Consider the following 10,747-nt stretch of genomic DNA (forward strand, 5'->3'; position numbering starts at 1 on the left):
AGGCGGAGTCTGCGCCCTCACTCAATCTGGAAGGGTGACTGATGACGTCATGTTGGTGGGGTCGCAGAGGCGGCGGGCTGGTCGGTGGGCGGGTATTGAGAGCTTTGCTTTACCTCATATTCACATGTGCACTGTTTTTATCATAACAGGTCGCAGCATCCCAGAACAATGCACTGAGAGCTATAAGTGCCGGCCATGTGGCCACAACTGTGTGAGCATGTAGCCATGTAAATATAATACATATATGGGACTTATACTGGGGTGAATGTAGCCGCTCAGCTACCTGAGCCAAATTACAGAAATGTGCACCACACTCCAAGGATACACAACCCAGCTGTCTTTGGTTGTGTGCCCCACTAATTAAAATTTCAGGGTACACCCACCCACCACCCCATTTACACATCACAAAATCCCCATATTTGCTGCCGCACACACACATTACACAACCCCTTCTTTTATGGCCTCCACAGGTACATGACCACCTTTTTATCTTTTATTATATTATATTGGAGGACTCGGCTCCATTGATATAGACCTGGTCACTAGGAGGTTCTAAGGTGTCGCAAGTTTTCAGAGTCTGTTATCCAGACCATGCTCAAAACCGGAAAACTCCGGTACATTCACTGAAGGAGTAAATCTAAAACTTAACCTTTATTAGGTATGTTAAAAATAAACAAGTGCCCAAAATGTGATTAAAAACAAGTGAGTGAGTAGGTAGAACCCCAACCCCTATTATACATACAGTACATACTCCCAAATTTCTTTTAACGCTGCGTTTCGCTAGTTAACCTGAAAGTCAAGCTCATCAAGAGGATAGATGTAGGGAAGATAAAGGTTGTGCAGGAAAAACTGCAGTTCCCACGCCCTTGGTGCTAGGATGTGGTACTGTGTAGGTCTGAAAACGACTGTGCAAAGATCTACCATCACAAGTGTAAGGCAAACATACGGTGGTGTGAAAGTAATGATTGCCATCCATTCTTCTTATCTCTTCATAGGATCTTGGCTTTTCTTCAGTCTGGTCTAGACCAAGGACTTGGTCTTTCTTTTCTCTGTGGATCACTTTGCAAGCTACTAACGTTAACATACAAAGCGATCCACAACCTGCCCCTCCATATATCTCCAAACTAATCTCCCGCTACCTGCCCACATGTAACCTCAGATCCTCCCATGACCTCCTACTCCGCTCCGCTCTCATCCGCTCCTCACACAACTGTCTCCAAGATTTCTCCCGTGCATCCCCCACACTCTGGAACTCCTTACCAAGACACATAAGACTGACCCCCACAATCACAGGATTCAAGAAGGCCCTGAAGACTCCCCTATTCAGGAAGGCCTACAACCTCCAATAACACTATCACCGCACTGCCATCTGTACAGTCTCCCCCTCTCCTTCTGTCTATCCCCCTTCCCTCATAGATTGTAAGCCCTCGCGGGCAGGGCCCTGTACCCCACTGTGCCAGTCGATTGTTGTTAGTATTATATCTACCTGTATAATTTGTGAATTGTATGTAACCCCAAATGTAAAGCACCATGGAATTAATGGTGCTATATAAATAAACAATAATAATAATTCTTTTTAAGAGGTAGGTTTGTGCCTAGTCTATTGTTTTTCAGAAGTCCCTGGCCTTCTGGCCTCAGGTGAAGACCTTCCTTCACAGCGTGGCACACTGTGCTCCTCCCTACCATCATCCCATGGAACCGTAATCTCCTTTTTGAGGTGCTTCAGGCTCCCCTCTTTGAGCCTGTGGGTGATATCTCTCTCTCTCAAAATGAGGTCATGTTTTGATACTCTCCACTGCATACCAGTTATGTGCTCTGTAAATATGTCATGGCACCTGAAAATTACCCTCCCCCCCCAAAGCCTAATGGCGCTCCTCACCTCGCCACTAGTTTTAAACCACATGTAGGGTATATCCGTATTGTGTATCAATATCCAATTGTGGTGCACGTTTTCTCCTTTGAGAAATGAAGTATTTGGGGTTAAAGTGATGTTTTATTGGGAAAAAAATATTTTTACATTTTCATCTCGCAATGTTGCAATACAATCTGTGAAACAGTGGTCAAATGCTAACTTTAGCCCTTGATAAATTCCTTAAAGTGTGTATTACAAAATGGGGTCACTTTTTTTTACAGGTTTTCATTGTACAACTTAACCAAATGTAGTTAAACTGAGTGTTCAAGTGTATGAGAGAGCTAATAGAAATGGCTGTCTACCAAATGCCTTTTTGACTTACAGCTATTGCTCCTAACCGTTCCACACAGATGAAGGTATATGAGAACCTCAAAATATTCCAGCTATCTTCTTTTAGTATCCATTACTGGTATTGGCCTAAAAATATATTAAATACTTCACCAAACTCCTCTCTTAGAATCTTTGCATAAAAATCTGGCCACTGAACAGTTTTTGGGTGGAGTGTGACTGCAGAGGAACATTGATGACCTACATATACAAGGAGCTCAGAAGTGGCATACATCATTACAAATCTATGTATGGGACATATAGAAACGATAAGCATCAGGGATATAGTTACAGCAGGTTCATATATAGTAGTGTCACCTACTGTAAATCAGTTCTCAAAGAGGCAAGCCAAAGCAGGAAGCAGAGGGGAGACCAGATGAAAGAGCAAAGTGTGCCGTCTTAGAAACCTGGTATTTCCTTGTGCCTTAGGGATGCCCTCTGACAAAATATTCAGGTGCGGCAAGATGTTGCTGAAGTTTTTGCCACTTCCCCATTCATCTAAATGGGGCTTAGAAAATCAATGTGCTTTTCTCTAAAAATACCCATTTATATGAAAAGAATTGGTTTTCACTTGTGGAAATTTCTGCAAGAAATCTACCACATGTGAAAATACACTAAACCTATGCATGTAGCACAATTCACTGTATTCTTCTATTCACTGTAAAAATCATTGTTTATTACTTATGAGCAACCACAGGGTTTAGTGGGTAAAGCTGCAAAACACTGCGAGCATTAATTTGTCAGCAAATGGTTTAACACAGGGTTTTGCCTATCCTCTGTGTCACACACTGCCATTATTGAAGTAGACTAAGTTGATAATTAACTGGATGGAGATCAGTCCACCACGGTATATGTAGTCTACGCCTATGCGAGAACAGAAACTAGTGTTCCTGGCAGGATTCATTTGCCCAGCTGGGTTATGGGATATGAACTCTGTCTTGTAACTAAGCCAATAGCTTACAGAGCAGAAAGTCTTGTGCTCTGCCTCCCCATGAAGTCAATGTTGTGTAATTCTATCAGGGTACATAAGACAACATTCAGCTTGATCAGCTGGTTATGTTTAGAATGGGGTCATATTTGTACCATCTAACAGTATAAACTCCAATCTAGCAGAGCCACTGCAGAACATTGATGGCAACTTTGTGTAGTAAGTAAAATTTATTTGCAGTTTAAAGCATACCGCCGGATATAAACAACTTTTCATAAATGAATAGTACATTTAAATATAAGAAACTTTGTAATATATCTTATTAAAGAGATCTGTATCCTTCTCCACTTATTAAAGGGGTTATTCAACTTCAAAAAATGATCTGCAAATACATCCACAGCAGAGCTAAATACTCACTGTTCATTTGTGCATGTTTGCTTGGCTATATTTTACTTGTTACTCCTTGTATTTACATGCAGTGAATTTGTGGACCAACTACAGTACATTTCCCATGATTCATCAGCCTGCTCTCACTCTCTGTATACCCCTCCCTTCTCCACTTTCCCCTGTAAAAGATCGCCATGGGGCCCCACCATTCCTAGTTATGCCACTGGACATTGTATTACATTATATTCAGTCTCACACATACAACTGTAAGGAGCAGAGAGGGACTGAGCAGAACTCTCCTGCTGACTTAATTAATGTATTGTCTCATTTTGTGTATTATCAGTTTCTTATCTACAACTTAGCCGCAATTTTTTGACTAATATGGAGAAAGCAACTGCAGAAAAGTGAAGAAAACATATTTCTTTAATAAGATATAATACAAAGTTTATTATTTTTCCGCTGCTATTCATTTATGAAAAGTTGTTTATAACTGGAGGTATGCTTTAATAGTACAGCAGCTCAGTAGTTACAACAGTAGTTTAATTGAAACCTTGGTGTCATGGGTTCATATTTTATAAGAGCTAACATCTGCAGGGAATCTGTATGTTCTCCAGGTACTCTGGTTTTCTGAAACACTCCAGAAACATTCTGCTTTCAAGAAGCTGGACATGAGATCAACTCCTCTGTTTGAGACAATGTACTGAGAAAGGCTGTGTAGATGGATGATATGATGGACAAAAAGACAGGTCAAGTGGGAAGCAGTGGAAAGATCAAACAAAAGAGCAAAGTGTGCTATCTTAGGAGTCTGGTACAGAGCCACCCACCCAGTGGCGTAACTACTGCCATAGCAGCAAAGGCAGCTGCCACAGGGCCTGGGACATTAGGGGCCTGGTGACAGCGGCTACCGCTGCTATCATTATATTCTGGGGTCCTTTCGGACCCCCGAGTATAATGACCGGCGGACAGGGAGAGGTAAGAAACATAAAAAACACTGTTACTTACCTCTCCACGATCCGTGCAGACTTCGGCCTAGTTGTCTGACGTCTCATGACCCTGGCCTGCGTCTGGGGTTATGTGACACCTGACGTAATTGAAGATCGACTACTTCGGAGACCAACAGCGTAGGAGACGGGAGATAGGTGAGTAACAGAGTTTTTTTTATGTTTTTCTCCCCCCTGGGTCTCCGATTATTATACTCTGGGGTCTGGGACCCCACAGTACAATAATTGTTTATTGGTGTCCACAGTGGGACATAATACTGTGTGCAGGAGCCACTATGGGGGATAATATGGTGTGTAGGGGCCACTATGGGGGATAATTCTGTGTGCAGGGGCCACTATGGGGGATAATACGGTGTGTAGGGGCCACTATGGGGGATAATTCTGTGTGCAGGGGCCACTATGGGGGATAATACTGTGTGCAGGGGCCAATATGGGGGATAATACTGTGCAGAGGGGCCACTATGGAGGATAATACTGTGTGGAGGGGCCACACAGTATTATCTGTGTAGATTGTGAGCCACATATAGGGATCACAATGTACATTTTTTTTCCCTATCAGTATGTCTTTGTAGAATGGGAGGAAATCCACACAAGCACGGGAGAATATATAAACTCCTTGCAGACGTTGTTCCTGGCGGGATTTGAACCCAGGACTCCAGCGCTGCAAGGCTGCAGTGCTAACCACTTAGCTACTGTGTTGCCCATATATTGATTCTCATACACCAGTTTTGTAGAACATCTCAATACTAATGATTGGGGTTCAACTTTTAAGAATCACTAATTGCCAATCAGGAATTAAGATTCATGAAGTTGAAAAAAAAATTAAATAAAAAAAAAGTGAACTCCAACAGCTACTTAGACTTCCAAAGTGGTCATTATAGGAAGTACATTGAAAATATTCCCTTCAGCCAATCCAGACGCATCAGAAGTATCTGCACTAAAACCACAGACTTTGAACATCAAAGTTCCACCATGAAAGCCAGGCTTAGGTCGAAGAAATATCCAAATAGACTCATCAATGATGCTTTCAGGGCTCATGCACTTACACAGGAAGTGCATAGGAAACTGTGGAAACTGCAAAACAGGTCGACAAATAGCCAAAATTGTTTTACAAACTATTTTAATCTGACATTTAATATTACTCATGATACCATCGTCAAATCCTTGAGAAACAATGGCCTATTCTGTTAGACAACCCATTCCTCCATAAACAGGGATTAAGTTTCAAAGATCTAAAGCTTTAAAAAATCTCCTTACCCCCAGTAGACTCTGGAACTCATAGCCTGAGGCTATGAGTAAGGGACTGAATAAGGTTTCCCGAAACGCGTAAGCTGTTATCCGATTTTATTCCTGTATTTTGGATTGTTGTTACTTGGATATGTTTTTTTTATTGAGATATGAAGTTAAAGTTACATTTTACATATAGTACGCTGGAATTTTTATCCCTTTTTGCACCTATATTGAGCTGCTCATTCAGTCCAGAGCTTTGGATTCCATGCAACCCTGTTAGGTCATATTCAGAATCATACTTTATATACACAAAGGGAGTTTCTTGTTGGTTGAGCGATGAACTTTTTGTGTTAATAGTGATGTTATGTTTGGAGAAGCTAAACACTCCGAACGTACTCATTCGTTTGAGTTTCCGCCTCCATAGTATCGGCTGGCTGGATCTCTAGTCAATCATTTCTACCAGCAGTAAAATTCCATTGTGGAGAGGCGGTTTCTGTTCTGCCCTCTACATTTTCATTGGTGCAATGTCTGGTTATGGGCTCGTGTTAGCCATGATCCAAGGGCTTTATTGCATCTTTATCGGATGCTAGCTATCCCAAGAAATAAAGGTGTTTTTTTTTTTTTTTGTGATTCATTTTATATGCTTGCAGTAGTCTTTGTAATCTGGTACGTATTAGTTTTATCACAGTTATCAAATTCATGATACTTTTGTTTTTCTATTCCCCCTCCCCTCCGAGGTGTTTGCTATTGCACATGTGACATTCTTTTGATGCCTTTTTAGCCTATTTAAACCCTCAATAGGTTTGACTCTGTATATATCACTCTAATTTGGTTGAAAAAGTGGTCTGTGTCCCCCGAAACGCGTTCCCCTGTGAGATTTGCTATTTACAGTACATTTCAAGATAAAAGCCTTGTAATTCCTGTGAAAGAGGCTGAGTGGTCAGGTGTCCATCTGCATTATTGTGCTGGTATAATGCCAGGAAGCGTGATTGTGGGTCTTCCTGTAGGTGCAGACACTGAGCAGACCGCAGGTAGCTTGGGTTCTTGTAAACTATCAGTATGATTACCAGATACAAGACTCCCGCATCGTATAATTCCCCCCAGAATAAAATGTTGTCATAGGTGTAGGGTGCCCACAGGAAACTCCTGCCTTGCTCCAACATAATGACACTGACAGCAGCAGAAACTATGTATCTGAGAAGAAACAGGAGGGATCTGCAATTGAATCTGCTGACTATACAGCAGTGTAGTCACGCTTGGGCTACTTCTATTTAGGCTGCAGGAACGATGTAATACAGTGAAAACAGGACAGTGGTTGTGAGATGAATGTTTCTCCTCACTATTATCATGCTGGTGCAAGGAGGCACGGGTCCAGGTTCCGAGCATGGTCCACAAGTTCAGTAGCTGGTATAGCATCTCTAGGGTTAAAATATTTTTTTAATCAGAAGCCACAAATTCTCCCATTAGGTCTCACCTGTGAGAGGACTGCCTGAATACCAACCGATGTCCAGATGGTGCATAATAGAAGTAGAGGCTTGGATTTGTTCATTTCCTGAAAAGGGGATTCTGCTTGTGAGGTCCAATTTTTGGGATTCACTCCCTTCTTGTTTAATGGTATTTTCTGTCTCTAAATTGAATATTGATTTTTCATACTGATGACTTATCTACAGGATCACGCCCTAGACCACAAATAGATCATCTGCTAGTGGACAAGGAGTGTGTGCAGCATGACTCCAATTCAAGTAATAAGACCTGCAGTTCCCTGGATCCATCACTGTGGATGGAGCTGCATTGCCGCTTCTATTGCTTGAATCAGTATAACCAGCAGAGGGCCAGGGGAGGTTAGGAAACATAAAAACAGTGTTACTCACCTCTCCTGAGTGTGTACTTGCTGTCTTTGGCACTTCTGGCTGACATCAGGGACTGCTGATTGTGCCTAAGTGTCACGTGGCATTGTGACCTTGAGATGCCACAAGACATCAGCTAGTCCCTGACATCGGCAAGGAGAGCCAAGACAGCAGGGTAGTCATGCAGGATAGGTGAATAACACTATTTTTTATGTTTCCTCATCTCCCATGGCCATCCACTATTATACTCTGGGGTCTGAACGAAACTAAACTGCAAATATTGTAATAACCTAAGCAAAATAACAAGGTGATTTTGTTATCCTGGTTGATGTTCGGTTTTGGTTGTTTTTCAATAAATTGCCCAGCCCTACTAAGGGGGCAGTAGATTTATTTTGTGGTCTGCTTCAGTCACTATATCTGCTTCCAGCTCTGTTGTCTGTATAGCAGCTGCTCAGAACATCTTATCTGTGGGGGTGTTTGGGGTCAGGGCCCCTATCGATCTGATATTGATGACCTATCTTAAGGATAGGTTATCAATATTGTTTGCCCGAAAGGCCCTTTAAATCAGTGGTGTATAGCATCATTGTTTCTCACTATCATAAAACATTTGAAGAATTGAATACTAACCCAGTGACCTAACAGTCATTGTTCCCTGGCAGTAGCATGAAGGGTCAGCGCTGCAGATGAGGTTCAACTGTTTAAAGTCTGCAAGTTAGAGATTACCAGATCAGATCTCAACATTCACACACAGCATTATCCCAAGCCGTGCTTTTTTTGTACTTTTTTGCATTACATTGTAAAGACACTTTAGTTTAAATAAATTGTATTAAAGAATATGAAAAGGGGAAACAGGCACAATCTGCCCAACATCCCCTCAGAGGGGGGTACAGCAGAGAGTAAAACAGAATATAGATATGTGTAATAGAGTGAATAACGTTGGCAAAGATACAATGTCATGTAGCATGGTTGGAGCAAATATGAATAGAGATACAATAGGAGGAACTGGAACAACCCAGTATTAGGTAGGGTTCTAATAATACCACCCAAAATAGAGGATTCAAGTCAGATAGTCATAGTACAAGTTAGTCCCTGTGTGTCCAGGAAAGTAATCTATGGTTGCCATGTTTTACAAAAAGCCTCCTTGGAGACATTACATATAGCTGACATTTTTTCACAAATCATCATCTTAGTAAGATGGATAGGTTAGGGGTTTTCCAGTTATCAGCAATATGGATAAGCATGGTCATACAGATGTATTCGGCCAATTAGTAGTTGGTTTGCATAATTAGAGGGTTTATTCGCTAGCAGAAGGATAGATGGCTTCTTTGGAAAGGTCCAGGCAGTTACTTGGGAGATGAGGAAGGTACCATGTATCTAAAAGGTGGTTGCCCATGGAACAGGGAGCCAAAAGCTGCATAGCCACTAACACAAAATGGCGAGGCAGTAGTTTATATGTAATGTGGAGCGGATATGTGGACCCAAATTACACCTACCAGATGGGTTCTGGGATTGGTGGCTGCTGACCAGGGAACAGATAAACTCTGGTATGAGGCACCAGAGAGTACAGACAGAGGGATAGTTGGGAACACACTGAAAGGTCATTGGCAGGAAGCAGATTATCAAGGTCATAGACAAGGTCAAGGCAGGCAGCACATGTTCAGTAGTCCAGGTAGGCAAGAGAACAGAATCAGGATCAGAAGCATGGTCAATAAACAAGTTAAGGGTTCCATATTAAACAACATAATATGGAACCCTCACAGAATCAGAAGCAGCACATTCAGTATTGCTTGGGTATGGATGAGAGGGTATTGGCTGAGGAGTGCGGTGAGGTGAGGTTGTTAGGCCTTCAGGGCTAGACCAGGTATGACATAGAAAGGAACACACAGCAGTAGGAAGTGTCAGAAACCGCATGGTGAACTACGCACAAACCGGTGACTACTTTTATTAAAGAGGACCTTTCATCAGATCGGGCACATGCAGTTCTATATACTGCATATGCCCGATCTGATGAAAGGTCCTCTTTAAGAGAGAGATCAGGATAACGGGCACCAACTATTACAGTATATATGATGGATTTGGGAAGTACTGTGCAAAATTTGAGATCTCAGCAAGTGTCACCTGATGGCTACCCCTTGCTACAGTAGTACAAAAAAGATTTAATCTAGGCAAAGACATCTTAAAACCCAGTTCTCTCTGTCACTGAATCATAAAGGTAGTATTGTAAAGGCATTTTATGTTGACTGTTTTCATCTGTAGAAATTGTGACTCACAATGTGGAGCATAATATAACTATGAGGGAAATACTCCTGGCAATTACTCCAATTCATCTGACTCAGTGCACCACTACCTAGAAGATATTGGGAAGAGCACTGCCACTACACATATCACTAAGATAAGCATGTTCAATAACATCTGCTGTAGCTTTCTTCCCTGATACGACATTGTAATCACTAGTAGTGATTATTCTCTTACTATAACTATAGCGCCAGAACCCCATTAATCTGGTCTGCAGTCTATATAAAGCCAAGGCGACATGTTGCGGAAACACAGTGTGGCTGAGGCCCAACGTTGCGGAAATACAGCTTTTTTTGTTGCAAATTTTGCTGTGGTTTTTTGAACTGAAGCCAGAAGGGGATTGAGCAGAAGGTAGAAGTGTAAGAACCTACTATATATTTTTCATTCCTTTTGTAGCCATTCTTGGCTTTGGCTGAAAAAAACACAACTAAATTTGCAACAAAAAAAGCTGTGTTTCTGCAACGTGGGGCCTCAGCCTGTTTTTGGTGGTTGTGGAAACTCAGTAGAAAAAAAACACTGCATTTTACAGTACTAGCAAAGTGAATTGCCGGGAAAAAAATGCTGGAGCACAGAAAGTTACCTGCAGAAAGGCTGCATCTCTCCAACCGACTTATATGGGGTGGAGAAGGCAAAAAAAAAATGCAGCAGAAAAGAAACTTCTTTTTTTGCATGTTGTGTTTCACTACTTGTGGCCTAAGGCCTGGGTCACATCTGCGTTCGGTATTCAGCTTGGGGAGTCCGCTTGGGGTCCCCCCTGAATGGAAATCTATATGCATTAAAAAGCGGTTAGCTAAGAAACCACACAGACCCCATAGACTAT

Source organism: Leptodactylus fuscus, chromosome 7 (genome assembly GCF_031893055.1).
Source record: "Leptodactylus fuscus isolate aLepFus1 chromosome 7, aLepFus1.hap2, whole genome shotgun sequence".
Taxonomy (NCBI): Eukaryota; Metazoa; Chordata; class Amphibia; order Anura; family Leptodactylidae; genus Leptodactylus; species Leptodactylus fuscus.